Source organism: Triticum urartu, chromosome 6A (assembly GCF_056163025.1).
Source record: "Triticum urartu cultivar PI428250 chromosome 6A, HENAU_Tu73, whole genome shotgun sequence".
Taxonomy (NCBI): Eukaryota; Viridiplantae; Streptophyta; class Magnoliopsida; order Poales; family Poaceae; genus Triticum; species Triticum urartu.
The window spans coordinates 504,144,978-504,159,412 of record NC_141878.1 but is presented as its reverse complement, the minus strand read 5'-3'; positions in this window follow the sequence as shown (position 1 = coordinate 504,159,412).

Here is a 14,435-nt window from a genome sequence, read left to right as displayed (position 1 = left end):
CAATTCTCCATAACAGTTATGATTAGATAAAACACACACACACACACACACACACACACACAGAAGGAAGGGGACTAAGTTCGCATTATGTTCACTTCAAACTCTTTGCTTTGCATGTCATGGCTTGATAGAAAAGAAAATACACCTAGGGTGTAGGAGTGTCGATCCGCATACTAAACCAGATGGTGGATTACCTGACATTGACTTGTGCAGGTAGGTTAAGCTAAAATTGTTGGATGCCAATTGAGTGGTTTTGAGGTCAATCTGTGGTTGCACATGATTTCCAGATATGGCATGAGTTTCTCAAGTCTAAAAGCATTGTAACGAACCTAGATTGAACAAACATCACGGTGCCCACTGGACAGAACAATTGATTAACATGTGTCAACTTCTCAATTCTCCATAACAGTTAACATGATTAGATAAACCAAATACAAAGTCTAAAAGCATTGTAACGAACCTAGATTGAACAAACATCACGGTGCCCACTGGACAGAACAATTGATTAACATGTGTCAACTCAATTCTCCATAACAGTTAACATGATTAGATAAAGCAAATACACAAAAAAAAGACATGGAGAGTAAGTTTGCATTCTGTTGTGACCATACTTCAAACTTTCTGCTTTGCATGTCATGCCAAATCAACTAATAAGACGATTTTTTTTCTAAAAACATTAATAAGAACTTATCAAGAATTCAAGATGCACCATGCTATGCAATTGAACTAAGCACAGGAAAATAATATAATAGAAAATATATTCTGAGAGAAGAAACAATGGTCGTGGTAGCAACTAACACAATACATATAGCAGAAGAAACAAAACCAACAAAACGTTCAGCACGCCTTTAAAATTAGAGACCCTTGAGCGAAGGTAAGTTGATCACACGAAACTCATCTTGCTATCTGTCGTTAATTAATTAATACTGAAAGGCCGCATGAGGTTGTCGTCAGTACATTACCAAACTAATCGGCTCCAGTTGACTGCCGAAAAAACTAGAAGCATAAATGTATGACCGATATCCCCTGCTCCGTTTAACGATACCACTGATTGGGCAAAGGGACTCCGAGTTACGAGTTGACACAAACGAAAGGGGCATGATTTATTACAGAATTTTGGTAAGAGAAACTTGCGTGGGTCCGTCCTCACCATGTTTCGTCTTCGTTCTGCTGCATCGGCGCGTCAGTGGTGCTGGCCCGTTGCAGATTGTGGACCTCTTGCTCCCTGCGAGCAACATACGCACGTTACGTGAGATGATAACCTCCGGTCCAAGCGAATCACCGTACCGTTGCTGCAAATCAGAAAATTCTACTACGAATCTTACGTGGACACCCTCGGCGGCACATGAGGATTGGTGGAGCTCGAAGCTGCTCCCGTGACCAGCGCGTTGCTTCCATCCCTGCAGGAGAGAGGGGAGTGCCGATGAGGCGAGGCCACCGAGACGCAAAATCAACATGCTAGGCGGAAGCGAAACCAAACAACGACCCCAGGCGCGGAGGGCGCGAGAGGATCAAACCGTAGACAATGCAATACGAGCTTACATGGCCGCCGCCGCCGCCGGGTGTGACGGATTGGCGACTCCTGCGCCGTCTATCGCCCCTCGCCATCCCCGTCCCTGCAGCGTGCAGGCAGAAATCAAACCCGTGGCCGTGGTGCTGGTTTACACGGGCAGCAGAGAGAGCCTCACCCTGACCCGTCCGCCTCGCCCGCCATGGACGATCGGCAGGAGACGCTAGAAGAATCCTAAACCTAGGGCCGGCAGCGGGGTAGAAGAGGGGGTTAAGCCAGCCTCGCCGTCCCTCCCTTTGGTGGTGCGCGGAGGAGGGGGAAATGGGAGGGGGGAGGGGCTCTGCTAAAAGCGTGGGAGGGTGCAGGCAGGACAGAAGGGCGAGGGAGGCGGTGTTGTTTCGTGACGGGGGTATCCCGGTAAATTACTTCATGCCCAGGGGCGTTAACTCACTGGGAGGGACCGTCACCCGTCGTGCACTTGTGTTTCCTTTTTTTCTTTTTCCTACGCTTCAGTGTGCTGTGCATGCCCCCGGAGTAGATTGGATTGGAGGCCTTCCGCGCCCGGTACGCGGCTTTTTTATTTGTCGATTTGCGCCCGGTATGCGTTTTGGTCACGCTAATCTAATACGGAGCAGTTCGTTCATTCATGTTCGTGATCGTACAGAGTCCATGAACAAACACTCGTCTGAGACGTACTACTGGAGAGCACGGGCACCTATAGCAAGTCGCACAAACTTGATGGCAACGCCACCCTGGTAGCCAACTAAATCGTGCCTCTCCCCGCAACATACTACACTCCTAAGTACAGAGTACATACCTTCATTAATGTGTGTTGTGTACTATGACAATACTGCCCCTGCGGTCTACTCCTCCCACCCATCTTTACATGGCGCCCCCTCTTCCTCTGACAAGAGAGCAGCGCAGCTTTTACAGGCCACAGCCGAGTCCAACAGCCGCGCTAGGAATTGGATTGGAGTTTGGAGGGGCGGGGCGGATGGATGGATGGCTCGCCCTTTTAGATGTGGCTTCTAGTTCTAGTTCTAGACCAAGGAGAAGGTCATCTTTCTGCAATCCTGATGACCGACGATTTCCTCTGGTCTCTACTCTCTACCAATGCCAGCCCGCCGCTTCAGCATCTGCCCCTGGCCTGTGTTCCATGGGGTAGTGCCCAGCCCAGGCATGAACACGCGTTTGTTTGCTTCCAGATTGGTACTCAAAGAAAATTTGGTAAAAATGTTCACTCGAACGGAAAAAAAATGGCAGTATTTTGAAAAGTCTATGACAGGATGAATATCACTTTAAAAATAGGTGTTGTCATGGCTTGCTTTATTTCAACTCAAATAACGATGCATCGTCCAAAATAAGGCTATGAATAAATGAGGGAGAATTATCGGTCCACACGACAAGAGGACCAACTCTAACCCTGCTAGGTAGCTCATGAGCCAAGCGATCCGACTCGTGCGCGCAATGCTCAATAATAACATGACCAAAAATTATTACAAATCCCAAAACAATCATTTAGAATAGGGCCGCTACTGAGTTAACCGCTCCTTGACCGGTTCTGCACAATTAGAATGAACAATTAGTTTATGAATACTCAAGGATTTTGTAAGTTGCAGCCCCTTCTTCACCGTCAAAGTTTTCGCTGTGTATGCATTTGTTGTTGTCCCCATATAGTAGATTTCAGCTACGATAAAGTCGCCAACACCATCTCTCAAAATCTCACCAATGGAGGCAGTATTCCCTTCATAACCAAACGATGCATCTATATTCAACTTGAGTGTACCTTGCGGTGATTTAGCCCACATTACCTCTTTTGCCGAATAATAAATAGTGCATGAAAAATGAGCTTGCATGTTGAATTCATTTGGTTCTAAGTAGTTTGAATGCTTGATATAGTTTCTAGACACTTGTACGAGTTGTTGCTATCAAATTTGTCAAGTTTTATTAACCTCTTTTCGTGGTCCAAAAATTTCAGAAAATTTTCAGGAAAATGAACATGTTCAGGGGAGCTCCTCGAGCCAAAGCTTGGCACGGCAGGCATACCATGAGCCACGGGCAAGTTCGGTATGGGTTACCGAGGTGAAATTGTGCTAGTGGTCGTGCGACACTTTCATGATATGTGTTGTCATCAAATAAGAATTTGATCAATATATTGAGAATGCCGAGATGACCGCCTTCCCACAAATAAGTGCACTCAGCAGTACCACCTTACAGATTCATTCACGCAGAAATTTAAGTATTGGTCTGCACTTCTAGAGTCCTTTTTCATCTCTATGAGAAATTCTATAGTATGTCTCTAGAAGAATTTTGTGATGCATACAAAATTCCGTATTGGGGTTCGCTCGCTGAACCGTGGAAATCTGACTATGATGCATTTCTTAGTAGTCTTTGCAATGTCGAGGATAGGAGTGTGACACAAGCTAGGATTGGAAGCATTCAGTTCCCGTTATTCGTTACCTGGCAATATTCAGTGGGAGGTGTTTAGTTGGCAAGCATGATTGTAGTGCACTTTGCGCTCCTGATTTGAGTATTCTTCATGTTGCTGTAAATGGCAGTAGAGACTTTAACTTTTGGGCCATCATTGCATGTCGGTTAAGCCGAAACACAGATGATGGTGAATTATATGGAGGAATTTACGCCTCTCACGTAGCCACAAGATTTGGAGTTTCCATTAGACCCAGTGATCTTGTACTTCTCCATAGAAACTTAGACTTTGAGGCAATGCAATGTCACAATTTTATCCAGTATGGGACACATGAATATAAATATAACCTGACATTTAATAAATAGCATGATGACCCTGTTATTTTGCCCGCGCCTGCTCTCTTTGATTTTTAGAACAAACAAAGGCATTTTGTCTATGAGGACGAGGCCCGGGAGCACAACACGGCAGTGGAGGCTGCTCGCCTTGTTGAGGAAGGAGCACAGAATGCCACCCCTAGTTATCATTACGACTACTATTCTGGTCAGAAATGGCCATAGGCCAAGTTAGGAGAAAAACAAAAAACAAAAAACTCCAAACTTCAGAAAAAATAAAAACTTAAAAATATATTTCAGTGTGTTTTTTATTTTATTTTCTTTATTTTGGTTGTCGTGAGGAGAAGACTTTGTAAAGATTGTCAATTGGCTCTTATATGCTTTGTTGTTGATCTAACGAAGGGTAATATTTCTTTATCTTCTCCTTTTAATAAAGTGTTTGCAGATTTCAACTTAGTCCACGGCACACTTGCACTATTATTATCTTCACATTATTCTATCGTGCAAGTGAAAGACAACAATGACGATGATTTGATGAAGTGATTGCGGTAAAGGAAAGCTAGTATGAACTCTTATTGTTTTAGTTTTTGTAAATATGTTTAGCCCAATAGTCATGATTCAACATATTATGGGTAAACATGTTTTTGATGACAATTAGAGATTATAGTTGTTCATGCCATGCTTGAGTAGCTAGGAATGGATAATGATTTATCTTCTGTATCAACATGCATTAAAATGATCATGATGTAGTATGAGAGGATGGTATCCTCCTCTGAAGAATTCAAGTGGCTTGACTTGGCACATGTTCACGTATTTAATTGATTCAAAACCAATGCAACCTTTATGATATTTATGTTCAGAGTATCTATATCATACTCATACTCATGTTCAAGGTTAATTATTCACAATGCATGATTATGACTGTTGTCGCTTGATGTCTACTACACAACTTTATTCTTTTAGACTCTTTTGGGCCTTCAAGCGCAAGTTTTGTAGGATGGTAGCAAATTTTTCTCAAGTGGATGACCTAAGGTTTATCAATCAATGGAAGGTATAGGATGAAGATGGTCACTTTAAAACAACCCTGCAATCAAATATAAGAAATCTCTTGTGTCTCCAATACACCCAAAATGATAAATTGTATAAGTGCACTAGTTCGCCGAAGAGATGATGATACAAGTGTAGTATGGATAGTAGATATAGGTTTTTGTAATATGAAATAATAAAAATAGTAAGATAACAAGCAGTAAAAGTGAGCACAAGCAGTATTGCAATATTGCAACGCTTGGAAACAATGCCTAGGGTCCATACTTTCACTAGTTTAGGATGCATAATGGCAAGTAAGATGGCATGTCCCTATAAATTCAACCGCCAAGGCCAAATACTTTGTATCCGAGTCCCAAATGGTTACTGCAGGAACAAAGCAAAATATAACTCTTAAATGACAAAAATGGACATTGCCAAACTTGTATAGAGTTTACAATGCACAAAATAGTCCCAAGATCAGCGACGAATGGACATAACTGGGAAAGAAACTAGACGTCAATGCATTGTTAAGTGAGCAAGTAGATAAATATAATAAAGAAAATAGTTCATGACAGAAAGTTTATTGTTCTGACGCCATACTAAACAGCACATTATATACAATATCGCTTAGTAATTAGTAGATGCCATTCTCCAGAAAGTTTGGAAATAGTAAACAACTAAGAATGTGAAATCGAAAGTATGATAAGAATAGAGAGACAAAAGAGTCATGTGGAATCATCACATATATAAATAAGCAGCAGGATGAGTGTAACATAGAAATGTTAATTGGTAAGTACTAATGAGAATTATCTAATGATGCTAATTACGGTTCAATATACTACTCCTTCATAACAACATACTAATTATTTGAAAACACTTGATTCGAATTGAAACAAAAAAATTCGCAAACTCTGCTCTTGGGATTTAAGTCAACCATATGCCCAAGATCATTGGCTTATCCCTAACTTGTGAGAACATTAAAAATTACTTTCTCTATAACACAAAAAACATCTAATATACAAAAGAACAAAAAATCTTGATCTAATAAAGATTACTTTCTCCAAGGCCAACTTTATTTTTTTTTGAGATGTAGCCACAAGAGTGCTCTTTCTACATGAATAGCAATGAACTTGAACAGATGAGCTAAGATTTCCTTCGAATAAACCTTGATGGCCTCCTAGAATCCCTTTCACTACTATTTCAAGCTAAGCTAGTGAACTACAGATTCTCTACATGTACTCTTATAACTTTTCAAGAACGAATGCCCTAAAATAAATTGATGTAGTAGATGATAACACTAATATGTCATCACAGGAAAGCATAATTCAATGAAAGAAAAGAAAGCTTTACAAGTTGATTAGAGCCACCATTGGTTACTGTAACACCACAACACCAACACACAATGCAAGAAGCATGCCCTTACAGATCAAATACATAAGCAATTTCACCAGAGAGTCATTTTTCTTCGAGCACAGTAGAACTAAATAAAAGAACAGTGTTTTACCAATGCCGCATAGAAGATGGTTGTGTATGAAATCGAGCTACAAAGTGAAGAGCGGGGTAGTAGTTGGTGGCGTAGGGAATTTTTGGCGAGAAAACCATATGATCCAGTCAAGCCCACTACATGAAGGTGGAGAAATGGCAGCAGGGTTCAGGTTCGCATAATGAATTTTGTTCAAATCCTTTAAAGCATCTAGTTGCTCAAATATATAAAGAGCAAAATAGCCATATTAGCTCACTCGCTGATCCAAAAGAAGAAATGAAGAAATAAAACCATTAGCTATTGACTGATCTCAAAAAATGAAGAGATCGCAAACGGTGATAATGATGGGGAACGAAGCATGGAAATAAAAAAATCCTGCGAACACCCAAGATCTAATCTAGGAGATGCAAGGCAACAAGAAGGGAGTGTGTCTACATACCCATGTAGACCGAAAGCGTTAGCGTCGTAACGCGGTTGATGTAGTCATACTCTTCACGATCCAATCCGATCTAGCGCTGAACGATTGGCACCTCCGAGATTAGCACACATTCAGCTCAATGGTGTCCTCTCCTTCTAGACACAACAAGAGAGGGAGAGGATGTAGATGAGATCGAAACCAGCACGGCGGTATGGTGGTGGTGGCAGTAACGGAATTCCGGCAGGGCTTCGCCAAGCGCGTACCGGAGGAGAGGTGGGAGAAGTTGGGAGCGACGGAGGGCAAGGGTGGAGGTGCACGGCTGCTGATGAGGACATCAATACCATTGTTACACCCATAGCCCCTGCTGCAGATACTGGACCAATCACTAGATCTCGCGCACGCCAATTGAATTACCAGGTACTTTTGTTTCTTGGTAACAATTCTAATGTTCATGAGAATATGATGCTGTCTAAATTGGATACATTTGTGTTGATTACTAATGAAGGGCCTATCGTGGACAAGAGGGATGAACACTGGAGTAGAAACACACATGGAGATGAAGGCGCGTGCGATGGGAACCAGAACGGTGTTTCTAGTGCAGATTTCAGTACTTTGAAGCCTCCTTCATGACATACAAGAACATAGACGAAATATACAAGATGCCTGAAAGTGTGTTAAGTCGACTAGAGGGGGGTGAATAGGCGATTTTTATGAATTCTTCTGAAAGTGCTAGTTATCGACTAGAGGGGGGGGGGGTGAATAGGCAATTTTTATGAAAGTCTTCAAAACATGGAAGTTTCGAAGTCAAACAGTAGAAATGAACCAATTGATATGCAGCGGAAGATAAACTACACTAAGCAAGCCATGGTCAAGTAAGCAATAGCGTGAACGTATGAAGACTAATAGCAGCTAGGTAGTAAGGATCAGGATGGAAGATGGTATGAAGCCAAAAAACAATAGTAGTCAAGCAATGAAGTCAAACAGGTATGACAAACAGGCAATGACTTCACGAAGACAAACTCTAAGTAAAGAGAGGAAGAGGATAGAACCAGTCACTTGTTGAAGACACATGATTTGTTGGACCAGTTCCAGTTGCTGTGACAACTGTACGTCTGGTTAGGGAGGCTGAGATTCAACTCAGAAGACCGCGTCTTCACCTTATTCCCCTTGAGCTAAGGATACACAGTCCTCGCCCAATCACTCTGGTAAGTCTTCAAGGTAGACTTCCAAACCTTCACAGACTTCATTCACCGGCGATCCACAATGGCTCTTGGATGCTCAGAACGCGACGCCTAACCGGCTGGAGGATTCACAGTCCTCAAGTGTAATAAGTCTTCAGGTCACACAGACAGAAAGACTTCAGTGATGCCTAACACTCTTTGGCTCTGGGTGTTTGGGCTTTGTCCTCGCAAGGATTTCTCTCTCTCAAAGGCTTCGAGGTGGGTTGCTCTCAAACGACAAAAGCCGTGCACTAACTCTGAGCAGCCACCAATTTATGGTGTAGGGGGTGGGCTATTTATAGCCACTAGGCAACCCGACCTGATATGTCCGAAATGACCCTGGGTCACTAAGGAACTGACATGTGTTCCAACGGTCAGATTTCAAACACACATGGCAACTTTACTTGGGCTACAAGCAAAGCTGACTTATCCAGCTCTGGATAAGATTTGCTCTCATTGTCTTCGCTCGAAGACATAGGATTTGGGTTGGGCATCACTTCAGTCACTCTGACTTTGTTCACTTGGACCCCACTTAACAGTACGGTGGTTCCTATGACTCAACAAAGAAGAAAAGGAAACAACGAAACAACTAAGTCTTCGCGCTCCATAGTCTTCACTGAATGTCTTCTCATGTCATAGTCTTCAATATGAATATCTTCACATACCACCATTGTCGTCAATGTCTTCATACATTTTTAGGGGTCATCTCCGGTAGGTAAACCGAATCAATGAGGGACACTACCTGTGTTATCCTGCAATTCTCACAAACACATTAGTCCCTCAACCAAATTTGTCGTCAATACTCCAAAACCAACTAGGGGTGGCACTAGATGCACTTACAATCTCCCCCCTTTTTGGTGATTGATGACAAACTGGTTGAAGTTTTCAAACGGGGATAAAGTATGTGAAATTGTAAAGGACAGGGTATTGTCTTCATAAGTTACAAAGGCTCCCCCTGAAGATGTGCATATAAGTAATTTGCTTCTGGAATGCAAATGCACATGGCAGGTTGTATTTGTGGAGATCCTCTTCAACTTATGACGACAATTCATCATGCATGATAAGATATGACGAAGATAATGACATGCATAATGAAAAATGGACGTCTGCAAAATGACCTAAGTGCGGAAGTTATCATCGCACATGCGGAATTTATCATCGCATCACAGAATAGCAAATAAGTAGCAGACGACCATCGAGTTTAAGTGTTACAACTCAAATAACCAAATGTATCAAAAACGAGAGTTGTAAACACTAGGCAAAATATAAAGCAACCGCCCATATGAACCCGCTTGAAGACTATCAAACTCATATGCTTCTCCCCCTTTTGTCAGTAATGACCAAAAAGGTTTGAAGACATAGAGCGTCTACTCGTCCCCATGAGGAGTAGGTGAAGCAGGGTTGTCGTTGTTGTTTGGCGGTGCAGACGAGCTTGGTGCAGTGTCGATGCGTGCAGATGTAGGGGGCGGTGAAGTAGCATCATCTTCATCATCGATCACTTTGGCATTCACACTTGCAGTGGAGGAAGAATAGTCAGAGTCTTCAAGAGATGGAGTTCGACGTAGGACAACATTCCGTGGAGGAGTGGAGTCAAACTTGAATCTTTCAGTGAAACCATCGTCTTGAAGATCTGCTTCAGCACTGAGCAGTGTCAAACTCTTCCATGATCGCCGACAGGTCTCGTGAGTGACAAAAGCATTCTTGGTGGCAAGATTGCGAATGCGATTGACGTCCACCAAGAGGCTTTGCATTTGGCGCTTCAGCCAGTCATGATGCTTATCTTGTTTCTAATGAAGGGCAACTAGAAGCTCTCAGTCATTGAGAACACGGGAGCGCTTCTTAGGCCTTTGGGAAATTGTGCTCTCAGTAGCTTCAGTTTGCGCACGGTGAGGCAAGCGAGTAATCCCAGCCAATGGATAGACTCGAGCAACAACTTGAATTCCTTCAATGTTTTGGGTGAAGCTTTGATGGTCAGCATTCTGAAGACAAAGGGGCTCCTTTGCAGGCTCGGGGTATATGGCTTCAACAGACAAATCAACTTCTGGCAAAAAGATGATATGATTGCGTGTAGAGGGTTGATAGTTGAAGGCAGAGTGGAGCTTGATCAGACGCATGATCCAGGGAGCATAGAACTTCAGGCCAAATATGTCAGACCCTGATGCAGCAAGTTGGCGGATAAAGAAATCTTGTGCATTGAAGAGTTTGCCATGAAGAATATGTAAGACCAAAGTCTTCATTGCGCCTTCCAGCTTTGCATTAGGAGAATGTCCTTTGATGGGCCAGAGAGTTCGCCTTATGATGTGATAGATAGTACGTGGCAGATACTCAAGGTCTTCAACAAAGAACTCCTTAGGATATTCAGCATCTGGAGGCAAAGGCTTCATCATGCTGAGCATCTGACTCATATTGGGCTCAGGCTTGTGGAAGATGCTCTCCATAGCATCATTGTGAAGCTGACAACCAGGTTCATAAAGTTCACCTGGAGTGGGCAGGCCAGTAAGCTCAATGACATCAAAGGCTTTGGCTTCATGATGAACATTGCCTGTCATCCACTCGAGAACCCATGTCTTTGTATCCCTGTAGTAGCCACGAATATGCAGAGTGGCATAGAATTGGAGCAGTAATTCTTCATTCTAGTGCTCCTTATCTGTGACAAAATGCAGCAAGCCAGACTCTCTGAAGCAGTCTAGAGCTTCTCCAAACAGGGCAGACCAGTTATGGCTTCAGTATCAAGACGCATATGTGGGAAAATGCGACCTTGATTGTACAGAATGCATGAGTAATAACTTCGCTGCTGATAACTCCAGAACCGATCAGAAGAAATTCTTGCCCTTGAGTAGGGGTTCTTGGCTCTGCCAAAGAAAGTGTTGTGTGCCTTGAATCCATTGATATTAAAAGATCCGGGTGCTGATGCAGTACCTGGAAACCTGGGCAACCTTGGCTTTGGCTTCTGAACTCGAGGCCTATGCTCAACGTGGTAATCAAACTGAGGACTAGCACCAGGCGGAGGAGTCAGAACAGACCATTTGATAGTGATAAGCTGGCCATAGTTGAATGCTTGCTCGATAGTGTGTGGCCTTGGTGGCGGAACAGGAGCAGTGGCATCAACAGTGGCGTCAGGCTGCACAACAGAGGCTTCAAGTGCAGACGCATCATTGGCTTCATTCACTTCTGGCACACTGGTTGGTGCAGGCTCCACATTTGCTTCAGCCATGACTACGTCATTGGCTTTATCAGTGTTGGTGGTGGCAGCCTCAATATTTTCAACCTCCACTTGATGAGCTGGAGGGTCTGGCACTGGCACGTTCGTTTCAGGAACAGCTTCTTGAGTAATGGGGGGAGTAGGAACATGTTCTTCTTCTTGTTGGTCATCGGCTGATGCAGCCGGATTGTCTTTAGCTGCTTTAGCTTCAGACTCGAAGACATTCACAGTGGGAGTGGCATCTGGAAACACTTGACGTGCAACGGATTGGTGGTGCTCTTCTCCTTCTAGAACGCTCGAGAGAGGGACTTGAGGCCTTGGTCCTTTGCGAAGCCTGCGCAATGCTGGCGACGCCTTTGGAGATGGAGTTGGCTGGGCCTCGAAGTCATCATCTTCTTCTTGCACAGATGGGGTAGCTTGTTGTTGGGGAGTACTTGGGGTCTCTTGCTGTTATGGGTGATCAGCCCATGATGCATCCTGAGCAATTGGTGTCAGAGGACGACCAATGCTGATGAGTTCGCTGTTCGTGAGAACAGGCGATGATACCAGGTTGTGTTCGATCTAAGGAAGAACTACATCATCTTCAACATTGTCATGATGACCAATGTCTTCAGCAGTGGTGGGGTCAACTGCTGGAATGTCTTCAGCTTCATGAGCCTCTGTGGAAGCAGGCTCATGAACAATCAATCGTCGTTCTCGGTGTTCAGATGTAGGGCGAACCATGGAGATTGGTTCAACAACTAAGGGCTCTGTGGGAGCAGCCCTATCCTTTTTGGTTCTGCGCTTCTTCTTGGAGGGAGCTGCATTAGAAGCATCGGGATTTTTCCTTTTTCTGGCTTCAGCCTCAGCAGCCCTTGTCTTCTTCAGATCTGAAGCGGTTGACTTGACCTTTGGCTTCGAGCCAGTCATGCTGCTTGGGAAGACTATGCGTGGCTCTTCCCGCCTTGAAGGTGCAGATTTGTCAGTTGATGGCTTCTTCTTCTTTGCAGCCATTCTGGGGTCAATGCCAGGACGACCAAGAGCCTTGCGCTTCTCAGCTTCATTGTAGGCTTGCACACACTTGTCAGCCAGGCTCTTCATGCGCTCACGGGATCCTTTGGCTTCTTCCCGCTTCTTGAGAAAGGCTTCCTTGAGCTCGTGCAGCATGATCTTGAAGTTTTTGACATCTTGCACGCTGAGCTTGGCCACATGCTTCTTGAACTGAGCTTTCTCATAGTTGATCTTGTGCTTCAGTTCAACGATGCGCTGAGCAAGAGCTAGCTCAGAAGCAATGGCGCCATTGAAGGAGACGCTGAGGCCAATGGGAAGTTGTAGATCTTCAAAGCTGAGATTTGGGATGTCAAACCACTCATCAATGAAGTTATGGATGATTGCCACATCAAAGAGAGGCAAATCATTGAAGATCTCTGCTTCTTCCTTGCTCTTGATCAGTTGCTCAAGGGCATCATCTGCAAGATCTTCATCACTAGATAGATCAATGTGCTCTTCACGCAGAATGGCAGCAGGAGTCAGTGTCTGATCAGTATTCTTGACAATTTTCTTCTTCTTCTCCGTCTTCTTGGAGATGCGTGATAGATCTTCAGACTGCACACTGTCTTCAGGAGGTGCAGTGGCCAGTGGCTTCGCACGTGAAGCTTTTGGAGGAGCAGCTGACCTTGAAGCCTTAGCCTTCTTTGGCTTCTGCGGCTTTGGAGTAGGAGCTGGGGCTTCATCGGTGTCAGCATCATCGTCAGAGTGATCCACTTTGGCACCTTGGACTGTGATGTGAGCGATGAGACCATCAAGGTTGTAGAAGGGACCAATGACATTGGGTTCTGCATCACGTGAGCCGTCAGCACGGGGAGCAGAGGGACCAGGGTTGAAGTCTAATCCCAAAGAATCTTTGTTCTTCTTGGCTGAGGCTTTTGCAAACTAATAATTGCGTTTGAACAGATTGTCTTCGCGACACCAGGGTAAAGATGATGGGTCGGCATCAGCTGGTTGTGGCCCACGGACCATGCAGGGATAGAAGCCTTGCGCAATGGCATCAGCTCTGGACCTGGGTGGAAGATTTCTGTATAAAATATCTCCCCATGGTCGCTTGATGGCATTTTTCTCTGCATATTCCTGGGTCACGAACTTGTATTTGAACCATTGTTCATCCCAATATCATCGAATCCATTGGATTCAGGTCTTGCGCTGATTGTAATCCTCTTCAGGATCTGTCTTGTAAAGCTTTGAGAGGTCATCAGGAAAATCTCTTGATGTTCCCCCACGACGTTGTCTGCCACCCTTCCTTACTGATTTTTCTGCAACCATGAATTTCAAACTGAATGGCTTCAACACGTTCAAAGGCTTCAGAGGCTTTCGCTTGCTGGACAGACAGGAACTGGCTTCGGGAGAGTTAATGTGACGCTGTAAGAATTCTGCAAACGAATGCAGACTATGAGAACCAAGGGATTCTCCCACGGACATGTACCTGTGACAGCATTAGAGATGCGAGGGAAGGGGAAGAGGTCATATGCATTCTCAGAAGATTTTGAAGATAAATCAGTTTGAAGATTGAAGACATTGACCTCATGATGCGAAGACATTCACTTATATGTTGAGAGTTGGTTCCAGATTTGTATGAATCCGTGAATAAGTACAAGTGAGGAATCTAACTAGATATGAAGCTTAAGTGAATATACTAGGCAGTATGAGATGCAGACAGGATAGATCTAACATTGTATAGGCAGAAACCTATTTTGGTACACAGGATGAATCTTTGAAGATAAAAAGACGGTAAAAATAGAGTTGTATTTACCACACGAAGAACTACTAGATGGGAAGAGTAG